Below are 13,139 nucleotides of genomic sequence, written 5' to 3'. Positions count from 1 at the left end.
ACGGAAGGAAGGACGGAAGGAAGGACGGAAGGAAGGACGGAAGGAAGTCAAAGGGCAGCCTTGTATGTTTTCCTTAAATCAGCTTCTTCACAGACTGGGGGAAGATCAGAGGGGACCACACTCTTCCAGTGTCCAGTTTATCCTGCAGGGCACCTGTCACTCAGTCAGTCTTCCTGAAACCACAGACATTCCCCCTGCCAGGCCGGTCAAAAGAACAGAGTGAATTGAAGCAGCAAGAGTATCCTAAGCAACACAAACCACACTTCAAACCTCACAGCAGTTTTAGGGCCTGATTCACCTGCAGAGATGTTAATAAGAAATACCATTACTTAAAGTTAATGGCAGCAGTGAGCAGAGAACAGGGAGCACAGCTTTCAGGAAAGTGAACCCAAAGACTGTTTTGTTGGCTTGTCTTTGCCTTAGCAGCTTCCAAGCTCTGCAGGAGTCAGAACAGGAGCCCAGTAAGACATCAAGACAGAGACATGGGCAGGAAAAGCTACTACAAATCTGAGAGAAATAAAAACGTGCACTTCCTAAGGAGAAGTTCAGGAATGAAAAGTGGGTGTCTGCTGCAATGCATTTCAGACTGCCTGTAACCTCCCGTGCAGGCAGAATCAAAGCAGCCTGGACCAGACTGTCCCATCTCATCTCCTGCAGGTTCATTTCGTTCACCAGCAGACAAGTAGGTTTGGTAAGTAGCAACATCCCTCCTTCATTTGCCTTCTCCCCTCCCCAGTGTGAGTGGATCCATCGCAGGGTGTGAGTGGTCCAGCTCTCCGTGGCACCTCAGGCACGGGGGGGTGCCTGGCTCGACAGCCACCCTGGGGCAAAGGCTGTTTAAAATACCCACCCTACTGCGAACCAAAGCGCTGCCATCCTGCTTTTCCCAGGCCCAGGGCTTCATGAGAAGGACAAGCAGGGCTGGGAGGTGTTCAGGAAGGGAGCCCAGGGCTCTCAGGCAGCCCCAGACCAGGGCTCTCATAAGCAGTCAATGCAAACAGATAAATACATGAGAACCAAGACAGCAGGAGATTCTTCTCTGGGGTTTTACAAAAATAATTCAGTTGTAATTGGAGAAACTGGGATTCATGGAACATTTTCCTTTCCACCAGGCAGATGAATCTATGATTTGTATTCTCTGATTTTAAATGAGATTCTCACCCATCTTCAGTGGATTTGATTGATACAGCACATGAGACCACTCAGTAAAATGACACAGTGTAGATCAAAGCATGAAAAATAATTTTCCCTGAAATGTATGTAGCTAAGGGTAAGTTATGAGTCTTTGTTTCACAGTTTATGGAACACAATTTCATTTAAAGCCTAAATCTGTCATTTCAGCATTGTTTATAAAAATGCATCCAATACCCCTCCCCCAGAAGAATGGTGTCAAGTCAAAGGCAGAAAATCAAACCTGTACAAAAAGACATTATTTCAAATATTTAACCATAAAATAAACCAGCTTGTGATTTGCATAAATATTATCCACATATGATGCATTTGATGCAAGCAAAAGTAATTCATCTGCAAGTTAAATATCCAGAGTGGCAAAAGGTGCTGTAAAATTTATGACAGAAAGACTACCTATATATATATATATATATATGTATACCTAATGATGCTATGAACTGCCTTCACCTGCTTGTATATCTGTATTTCATCACTTGGGTTTTTGTCATGCAGGAACTGAAGAATATTCTCAAAAATGTTCACTTTTAATCTTCTTTCTTCATCACCTGTTTTTCTGGCTCACTGGCACTTTGGGAATAGATTTTTCCTCAAAATTATTTCACTGCCAAATTACTATGTGCAACATAATTAAAGCCACTCCATTTTGGATTTTTTTTGTTTGTTTGGGGTTTTTTTTATTGCAGAAACACGAGGATGGTTGGTTCAAAAACAACCTTGCAAACAACCCTGGCACTTCCCGTCCTCCCAGTAAAGCTGCACCACCTCTTTGAGTAAATGTTTACGAACTTAATGGGCTACAGTGAATTTGGGAGAAATTCCAGAAAGAAAAGAATAATTGTAAGAAAACACATGGAAAGAGGAAGAGAGATGGCAATGAAAACAAAATTCAAGCTATTCTATGCTCATATTTTAATTTTTTTCTCTACTGTAAATTTTTTCGGTGTATATTTAATTAAGGACACCTTTCTGCAGAGCAATAAGCTTACATCAGTCGCTTCAGCCCTGATGCCACTGAGATGGAAATCACATGCCCAAGTCTGTCTGCTCTTATCCCTGTGAATCCTTGGATCCTTCAGAATTACATCTGAGCTCAGCCTGGAGCTGTTCCACTAACACGTACACAGGTCACAGATTAAGGATGATTGAAGTCAGCCATGCTTTGATCTTTCCTAAAGAGCAGCCCCAGGGGATGCCTTGGCTGTGGTCAGGACGCTTCCATGGCTGTAGGATTTGCTGTGCCTTGGCAGAAGCACATCTGCAGAGCTGTGAGAATATATGATGTCTTCACTTGTTACAGGTACAAACAACAACACCACGACGACGACATATTATCAAAGGTGTGCTGCTGTGGTCTGATCCTGTCCTGCCAACCATTCAAAAGCAAAAAATCTCTCATTGGATCAACCACCTCCCATGGACAACAGCTAAGGGAGAAGGATCCAGCAGCCTTTCTCTCCATGGGAAAACCTGGGCTTTCACAATCCAGCTACACTCACAGATATAACATATTCAGTTAAAACATATTCAAACACGCTCGTCCTAAAACATATTCATATTCAGTTAAAACACTCGCTCATGTCTTCCAGCTCCAGAGCTAGACACTGAAGTCGACATCAAGCAATTAAGTTATCATGCAGAACCAGCAGCACTTAGGATATGAAGGGACAGAGGACAGATGCTGCTAAAAAGTGCAAGACACACTTCAGTGCACTCGTATTGTTAAGGCTCACAGAAATTCAAGGAGTGTACAGCACATTTTTGAAACACACTGTTTAGCTGCCAGCCTTGGGGGAAACGGCAGGCAAAGGCTCCCAGGACTCTGAAGCAGGTCATTGCTTCTCCTCAAGCAGAGGCTGCCCAGGTCTGGGAGCTGGAGAAGGGGAAGGCAGGCGGGGGCTCTCCCTCAGACACGGCTGTCTCGGGTCTGAGCTTCTCCCACACCATCACCTCTGCCACTGTTTCCATTCCCCCTAAAGACTTTCAGTGAGGCTTCCATGAGGAGGGAGGCATTTCAGAAAGTTTAGGCTGAGGCCCCTGAGGAGATGGGCTCCAGAGAGAAGCTCTGCCTGCTCTTTACCTCTTCCCAGCAATGGGCACATGTTCTGGAAGAGCTTTGGGTAAGGGATACAGTGAGGTCCCTGTGCAACAACTACCAAGGAACATTGACCCTGTACAGCAAAACCCTTTGCATTTAACACTAGTATCTAGACAGGAACAGGGTGTGCTGGTACCAGAAGGAAGTACAGACACATACACCAGAGTTTGTGTGCCAGTCAGACAGGTAACACAGCCCTTAGGTGCGACACATGGTGTTCAGTTTAATTAGGCTTTAGGAAAGGTAGAGATAAAGAGAGAAACTCAGTCACCAGCCTGTGTCATTTCCCTCTGCTTCAGCACCATGGCTCTTTCTCCTTTCTGTAAAAAATAAGCAATTCCCTGGCTGAAGCATGAAAAGGCTGAACAAACCCCACACAGAGCCACAAGAAATACACTGCCTTTGCAAGAAACTTTTGAGAGGGGGAAAAAAAATAAAAGAACAAATTTTAGATCCACTAAAGTACTGTGATTAGTCTATTTGCAGACTCTCTCGCCCTGCAAGGCAGCCTGCAGGGCAGTCAGCCAGCCAAGATATTCAGGCAAGATATACCAGAAAACAGGATTTTTCTTCTTACATAATTTGTCAATGAAAACAAATTCATGTTATTACCAAGCATAAAACCCTGCACGAAGCTATAAAAGCAGGGCTTTTATTCTGCTGCACAGGAGGAGAATCGGGGTTGCTTACTACCCTGTGAGAAATGCCTACAGGAATCCTGCAGGAGGTTTTGTTAACAATACACTGCTTTAACTGTCAGCAGAAGGACTTCATTTTAAATTTCTACTTAATAGGTTTATCAGATTTTATAATCAGCTAAAAAAAGTCATAATTGGCCATAGCTCATTCAGCTACTTAAACTAGACAGAAAATTTTCCCTTATCATAGTTTAATAGCAATACATAAATAATTAAATCTAAGTCAAAACAAAATTAAAGCAAGGTAAGAGATGCACATATTTTCACCCTTCTGCTCTATGTCTATGGATGGAAACATCACAAGGGATTCCTGTCTGTGGACAGAAAAGGCAGCCATATTTCCAGACATCACTTATTTTTGGTGTGGAGCCGCACCCGTTTGGGGTCTGAAGTGTTGGATAACATTTGACAGTCCTTCCCCCATCGTTTCAGCTAAATCTTAGTTGCTTAGTTATGGTCAACTTCTCACCTGCACCTGCAGCCCTGCTGAAGCCCCACCAGCAGGCAGGAGTGGTGGGATCAAAGAGGTGCCCAGAAACACAAAACCTCCGCACAGCCCTGGAGGAAATGCCTGGTGGGATGTTCTCCTCCACAGCAACCCAGTCCTGCAATGGAACAGTAACCCTCCCTCACAGCTTTGGCACCATTAATGCACCTCCAGTCCTCTGTATTATCTGAAGTCTACATGCTAGTTTGAATTTTTTATTTTAACCTCAAAACATTTCTCCTTTCTGCCTTCCTTCAAATATGTCAAAAAAAGGTGGAAGCTTTTTGGGGTCTATACAAAGCCTTTGAGAAAGTCCTTTTTTATAGCTGGAAAAGTGTTATGAATGCTTTTGGTTCCTGACCATTTCAAATCTCAGATTAGCCCCATCTACTGAAATGATCATTGCAGTGCTAAAAAGTAAAAAAAAAAAAAAAAAACCAACTCTGTGTTTATTCATCTTCAACACATTCAAGAGGTTCAGGTCCAAGCCGCCTTGCACAAAGGTTAATACTGTTCAGCTGGAGATTCCACCTGTATTTGGTCCAAAATCTCTGCTCTATTTCTCATACTACACCATACAAATGTACATCTGCATGGCAAGCATCAATCTACAAAGTCTTTATTATCTGTCACACAGTATCCTTTGATGTTCAAGCAAACATTTACCTTTTCTTCTTACAACAGCAGGCTGTACGTGCCAGCATGAGCATCTACATCACACCTGACAGTAAATGGGAGCCACTCCTGGGAAATCCAATGGTCTAATTGACATAAGCAGGCTGTCTTGAAAAGCATTTATTATTCATTGTGGCTCCATCAATACTGTATGGCACAGAAGTGATCATACTGAAAAGGTTACTGTCAGATGAGTAAGGAATCTCTGTGTCAGTACAGGAAGGTCAACATCTAAGACTGGGACTGAGGCAGATAGTCAGTCATTTATACCCAGCATGATGAAAAATGACAGAGCTGGAGACAGACCCACCACTAGAGCTTCACTTTGAATAATTCAGTAATCCTTTTGTTCTTCTCCATGGAACCTGACAATAGTTTGCATATTTTTAAATTGTCCTGATAAGGCCATGAGAATTGTTCTACTGATAAAAGTGCAGAATACAAATTGGTGCTGGATTTATTTAACTGCCCACAATAGATCATCCTGACATACTTTTCCCCTTAAGCAACAACATGGAGGAAAAATGAGCAAGCAGAGTTTCACTTCCAAGGGTGTATCAGAAAAATGTTTCTATTTCAAGATAAAACATGAGGCATAAGAGAGAAAAGAACAGTCCTAGAAGGAAACCTTTTCCATATGTGCAAATGCATGTATTAAAAAAAAGAAAGTCTAAAAAATCAAAGTAATTTCATTTCTTACATTAATTCCTGCAATAGTAAGAGATGACAACACACCCTTAAAAATGGTGGGTGAAACTGTTTAAGATGGGGAGATAAGAATCTGAATGGAGGATAACTTCCTTCTCCAAACTCCATTGGGATCCAAATAAATTCTGAGGTCTCTACATAAAATTCTTCTTTTCAGACAGGGCACAATACAGGCTGCGAAGGATCTTTCCTAGAAGCATTCCAGCTCACAGTCACTCCCAGCACTCAGGATTACTGCAGGAGGAAGCCAACATACCTTGCAGAGGGTGGGTTTTCAGCATGATCATGTTCCCTCTGTCTCTGGCCTCTCTACCCCATGTTCCATTTTCCCAAAGCCATCCTCAGGCTGCATCACCTGCATGAACTGCACAAGGCAGATCCAAGCTGAGAACTCACTGTTTTCACCCTTACCAAATCAGTGAAAATCTTGTCAGTGGTGCACTCACTTTAACTCCCAGGAAAGATCAGTTTCCCTAGATTAACCTGTGATTCCCCTGGATTAACCTGTGAAAGCAGGGAGTGGAGGGAAGGGAAACCTAACATCTTGGAAAGGGATAACACCTAATCGACTAACTTTCTGATAATTAATTTAAATGTTACCAGTTCTCTAATTGAAAAATGTTGAATGTATTCCCTAGTCCCTTCCATTATTTTTTTTCCAGTAGGTGAATCATTAAAGGACACCTACTACAGATCACCCCTTTCAAACACAATCTTCCTGCGAGAGAAAGTCAGTAATGCTGCCAAGGTCAAATGCCCAGCTAAAGAGAGAGCAGGCAGCCAGTGATTAGAGTGCTTGGTAAGATTTAGAAAATGTCAAATTGATAAATGATGGCTTTCCAGATTTAAGGCAGAACACATGCAGTGTACTACACAAGTCAATACCTTCCCATGAATAATATATTTGCCTTGTGGGGTGGTCCACACACAGCCTGATAGCTCTCTACCACCTCAAAGGAATTAACTTAAGCAAACAAGCTTTAGGTAGGATCTGTTTATACAAAATACAGAAGGAAGGGGGTTTATCTTCTTTAGGTGACAGATGTTCCATAACACCTCAATACTCTTCCTTTTTTTGTGTGTGTGCGTGTTACAAAGATTTTACTGTTTGTTATTAATAGTGGCTTTAAATATACACTTAATATCAGTGCACTTCTACTCCTTTTCAGATGCATAGAAACCATCACAACATGAATTCATAATCACCAGAACCATGACCAAATATTTTTCACAAGCATAAATTATTTGTGTAGATGGTGCAGTACAGGAGTTGCCTGTGATTTGCTCTTAATTGATACCGTAGGAGATCAGGGTGGGGGGAAGAGACTGCTCTGAAGTGTGTTCCATCACACCCAGGAGACAGCTGGCATCGCTGATACCCCTTTCCTTTTTTCTACCTGCTTCATCATTTTGTCAAATCAATATGAATGGTCACACTATGGTAGCATTGTATGTACGAGGTATTTCACTCACCCTGAGACACAGGAGTCATTGCAGAGACAGAACAAGTCTACAGGCACAATTGAGGGCAATGCAGCATGTGGGAGGGGCGCTCATGATGGAGCATCCTCATGTAGAGATGCAGCCAGTATGGCATGGAAAATGAGATCTAAGGGAGGAGCACTGGGGGACTGGAGCTCTGGAGGAGCCAGAGATTGATGTCACCCTCACCCCTTTATAAAGAAAATTAGGCAGACTGACAGTGAGTAGGTACCTGCTGCAAAATAACATTTAACACTAACATTTTCCCAAGGCAGAGCTTTGTGGGGAAAGCAATAATTAATATCATCCTATGCACAAAGGCAAATGAGGAGCACAGGACTCAGAGCCTGCTGGCAAACATGCTCCTTGAGACAGAGGCTGTCCAGGGCAGAACTGGGCTGTGAGTTCAGCTGAGAGCTCTTGCACGGCCAAGCTAATCATGAACTCCAGCATCTTGTTACAGCAGAGCCTTATTATTTATCTGGCATCCCCTGCTTAGATGAACATAACTAGGCTATGTCTTCTGAGCAAATTATTGCCCATCTTCGTTGTTTTAAAATAATTCTTACCCACAGAGAGATTATTTCAGTGAGTCAGAAATTAATAAACAGAAAGAAGTGACAAGCCGTGTTTGCTAATGGCACATCTCCAGGCACAATAGGGACTCAACCCTTGCTGGCACCTTCAGCTGTTAAACCCTATTTGTTAAAGAAAAACGCAACTAAAAATCAGGAAACCAGATGAAGCTTCCTATTGACTAAACAAATTATACTACCTATAAATTTTCTCAAAAATGGGTAATATTTCTGCTACAGGGTGCACAGGAATGGAAAATACTTCCTCGACCGACATGTCATTTTGAAGATAGACCAAAACAGAATATAGATATACATCTTTGCATCACCAGGTTCAGCCCCTGACAGCCTGCCTGTCTGGGTGCTGGGCATCTGCTGTGATTTAGCAGTTTGCCACCCTCTAAACCCAAGGCCTAGAGCCTTGGAACAGCTCCATGGGAACAGGAGAAGTGGAAACAGCAGCTTATGGACCCCAGCCTGTGTGGAGTGAAGGAAGGATAAGCATCAGCAACTTGATTTCCATGAGTAGTTCCAAAGGAGTTCAGGTCTTCAGCTCACTGCTATTCCAAAATAAAACATCAAACATGCTACTTCAACGAACAGTGGATGCAATGTCACAGAACCAATATTAAGTCAGTAAACTGAAAAGAAAAAAACCAACCAAACAAAAACCCCACAGTTGTTTGTTTCCTTTCCTAAGCTTTAAGGAGATCGGTCTTACAGCTGTGCTCTGGGTACTGAACATGCTTGCTCAGCAATGGTTTAATGGGAAAACCTGTACAAACTTTTGAACTGTGATTATGGTGGTACTTTCAGGTTTTCAGTCACTGGAGGAGTTTATGGTCCCTGCACATGTCACACAATATACAGCTTGCCTTACACACACAAAGCACACACCGTAAGTGCAAACACTTGCCCGTGGGACAGACTGCTTTATGGCTTAATATGCTTATGGTTGTAATAAAATTTATTTTAGGAGAAAGCAGTGAAACAAAATTTAGGGAGTAGAATAATGGGATAATTATGCTCTAAAACCAAATGGGCTTTCTTTATGTCACCGTTTCATAAAGTCACAACAATTTATTACAGCAGTACCTCAATAACCTCACTACCTGTTGGTCAGTTGCCACTTCCATTATAAATTCTGCTTTTCAAGACCTTCATAGAGTGCAGCAGTTCCAGCTTGTATTAAACTAAAACTTGCCATATCAACAAGTTATCAGCACAAATGCAGTTCTCCACACCTCAAATGGCTAAAATCCATTTTTAGGATCAGGATATATTTGGGGGAGACAGTGTCATGGGTAGAAGGTTTGCTTCCAGGAACACCAGGGAACAATAACACAATATTAGCTATAGAAATATCACAGCCTTTTCGAGGTTCTCAGTGTTTCTGGCATTGCAGGGATAAGGAATGGAACCTAGATCCTTAGGCTGGTTAAAGTAAAGCCCATGGAGCCAAAAGTAGGGGCAGTGGGGAAGAGGGAAGAAGCCCAGCTATTTAAGTACTAGGAATACTACAGTGCCCTGTATTTTACAGCTTAGACAGGGAGGCCATGGCCTGAATTCTCCATATGTGCAAAATTTTTATTCACTACAAGTTGAGGAACCAAGAGCAGTTTCTTAAGTGAAAGAGGAGACAAATGAGGCAGGGAAAAAAAAAATAAATTAAAGAACCAATAGGCTCTCAGCTCCATATCAGTATCCTCACATAAACAGTAATCTCATAAAAATTAATATCAGACATTTTTTCAAGAGAAAGTTAGGAGCACTCTGCGACACTTAGCATGCAAATGAGGCAGTAGTAACACATGCATTCAGGCTGAACATTTGATAAGTTCCAAGTTTTTGAAATGAGTCTTACAGAAACAGATACTGTCATTTCTCATTCCTCCAGTTGTTCCTTGCTCCTGCTTCCTTTAGAAGCAGCTGAAGGTTCAAGGTTAGCTCTGGGATGCCTCCCTCAGCACAAGCTGCTTCCCTTTGCTCTTCTCTTTTGGGCAGAAGCAGCCCAGCCCAGGGCCAGCCACAGCTAATCAGCCTTGGGATGGCAAAACCCAGACTGGCCCACAGTGCTGGGAAGTCCTGTGCTGGCCCTGGGGCAGGGGGAAGATGCTGCTGGTGATTTCAGCAGTGCCAGCCAGAGTCCAGCCACCAACTGAGCTGCACATCTGAGAGCCAGGAGTGACCCTACAGTCAGGCAGAGAGCCCCTTCTCAGGATCCAGCAACACAGCAAATCTTTCAGGCAAGAAGAGACTTCATGATTCCATTTCAGCAAAACAATTTACAAGTCTATTCCACATATTACCTGCAACCTTCTGCATACTTCTTTTGTGTCTGGCTATTAAAATTGAGTTGGCACTCAGCACCTCCAGTATTAGTCAGAAATCAGTAACACTGTCCTGCTGGAGACATGCTACAGAGAAGAATGGTGCTACAGGATCATCTAGAAAATCACTACTTCCTTCCCCATACTGTGGCTGCAGGGAAGTCCACACAGTCTAAACTTCCATATTAACTCTGAAGCTTTCCAATTTACACTTCTTCACATCAACTATAGATTAGTTTCTTTAATTGCCCTGTATAAATTCATAGCTGAAATGTTTGACATGCCCAGAACAAACTGTCTGTCACAATGATGTTTTGCAGCCAAGCAGAGAGCTTAAATGGATATTCAACTTAACTGCAGGCTTTGTTTCTTCATATTTCAAGTCTTATTCCTTAGTGTTTGCTGAATTATGCATTCTGAACACATCTTTAGATTGTCTGACTTCAAGTAAATGTTCTGTTATTCTTTGAAAAGAAACATGTTTCACTGCTAGCTTCTAGCTCCCTGCCATTCCTACATGATTTTTCCATATTCAAAAAAACCCATGATAGGCAGGTCCCTTCAGGACATGAAACACAAAACAACTCTGCTGTCTCCAGTTAGCATTTGGAGAATTACAATCTAGAAATATTTATTTGCAGATGAGAAATGTCCCCGGCAGTGAAGCAGGGCACATCTGGAGGGAGCACAGATCTGCAGAGGTCCAGCAAGTGCAGGCTAACTCAGCTGACAGAGCAGGATGCTACCTACATCTGCTGCTGCTTACATGATTCCAGACTTCCTATGTCAAGAAAGTTTATTTATGGCCACAAACTTTAGAGCTCAGTGGGTGCATCAGCTCTTCCACCTCCCCACACAGAGCCAGAACCACTGCACACCTACACACACAGGCACGCCCAGCAGGAAGGCAAGCCAGGGAAAAACAGTGGGAGCCATCATTTCACCCTGTGTGACTTCCCCACGGAGCTTTCACCAGGAAAAGCAAATTGTCATTACAAATCCCAGCTTCCTTTTCCCTTTGTTGCTATCAGGGTCTAGGGAGTGCAGTTTATTGGCAAATTATGAACCACTCACAGTCCATACAACACACTACCAACCCAAGCTGTCAAACCAGATTCAACAGCCCATGTTATAATCAAAGGAGGAATCTCTGGAATGCCCTTGCTCTCACAAGATCCTTAACATTCCCCTGATGAAGTTTTTCATATTTTTGTGTTATGATACGTGCATAAGAGAAAACAGAGCATATACTCAGAATTGATATCCCATAGCATATGGCAAATTGGATCAAGAGCTTAGTAAAATGAATAAATTACATAGATTGGGTTGTTTCTGATTTTACGATCAACTTTGTCTTTGGGCATCTGTTCTCTTTGAAAGCTGCACAACTTTTGCTGATAATGGCCTCCCCTCTCGTGGTTAGCACAGTGTATGATTCCATTGTCTAACTGATTGGATGTTTGCTAATGATTTTTCAACATCACTTATTCAGACATTATTGATTTTCAATTGCATCTAATTGCATGACATTCAGACTCACAGGTAAGAAACTTTGTATCCTGTGAGATGAGGTCAAAATAATAATGTTGGAAGTCCAGCAAGAGTCAGAAAACCCACTCCCATGTCTTATATGCATTTGTAAGTACATAATACTTTTAGTGCCCCAAGCAAAGCCAACCAGCTCACAAGTGTTCTCTGAATGCCATCCTAGCATTAGGTCTCACACCGGGATTTACAGTCAAAGCAACACTGGTTCTGCCTAGGACAGTCTACTGAAATCCATCCAGGACTTGAAAGGCATTTGCTGTGCTGATTTTTTCATTTTTAGACCTTATTATTAGTAATGACGGGATAACCTTCATAACTATTTCATAATTTGCTTTTAAACAAGGTATACTTCGTATTTTTTTTTTTACTTCATTACATGACAGAACTTGGCCTTTTTGAAGAAGTTCATTGCAATTCAATTTCTAATCTCTTCTTCAGGACAGGAATACAGATTTCTGAGAATATAAATCAATGTGGAATGAAACAAATCTGCTCTACAGAACAGGATACACAAGAGGAACTGAATGTTCAGTTTAAGTATGAAGGCAACTTTAATTTAGCTGTAAAGCTGCATTGCATCCTGCTTTGATAAAAGCCTTGCACTGCACATAAGACATCACTCAAAATGCCCATGCAGTTAGAAGAGGAGCAGATATGGTCTTATCAGTTCAAAAGCATCTGATGAAGGGAACCACAGTCTTTTGACTAAGTTATGATAAAAATTAATAATGAACACCTACTGAAACCAAGACAGAGAACATTATATAGAGTAGATGGTGAATGACACTATATATATACACACACAGAGAGCTGAGATGTTGCTTTTTAAATAGTTAATGAATAATTAATGGTTCAGTTGATGAAATGAATTTGCTTATTTTCATAATTTCCATACTGTCAAACCCTTTGCACCTACATCAAAAAAGGGACAGGAGAAGGAGAAGAAAATGGCAATTTGTGTGAAAGCCTGCTTCATTAATATTCAAGATCATCCATTTTAAAGCAGCCATTTACAAATCAAACAGTCAGTGTGTGCCATTTTGCATACCAACGATATTATAATATGAACAACATCAAATTTCAATTACAAACACATGAAGCCAAAATCAGCTCTCAAGCAAAAGCAGGATAGATGAACAAAAATGCTCTAAATTCTTAGTATAAGACTTGATAGAACTGTTGAGCTTTCTCTCTGCTCAAAGCAAATTATTCCTTTGTCCTGAGCATATCCTGTCTCTCAATCTGGCCACAGAAATACCCATCACAAGTGTTATGTAGAAACACTGGCAATTAGTAAACAGAGAATCACCATAATAAGCTAAGCCTAAGTACAAACTTACTGGTAGCTCT

General features: G+C 41.8%; 1 long non-coding RNA gene across 1 annotated transcript in view; it reads right to left on the bottom strand.

Moving 5' to 3' along the window:
- LOC121669051 overlaps positions 1-13,139 on the bottom strand; it is a 146,630-nt gene that overhangs the window by 111,848 nt on the left and 21,643 nt on the right. The window lies entirely within an intron of this gene.

The sequence above is a fragment of the Corvus kubaryi genome, unplaced genomic scaffold (assembly GCF_017639235.1).
Source record: "Corvus kubaryi isolate FWS band 111438036 unplaced genomic scaffold, C.kubaryi_AGA036_p1.0 37387, whole genome shotgun sequence".
Classification (NCBI taxonomy): domain Eukaryota; kingdom Metazoa; phylum Chordata; class Aves; order Passeriformes; family Corvidae; genus Corvus; species Corvus kubaryi.
Note: the sequence above shows the minus strand (reverse complement) of the source record. Positions and strands in the feature narration are given on the sequence as shown.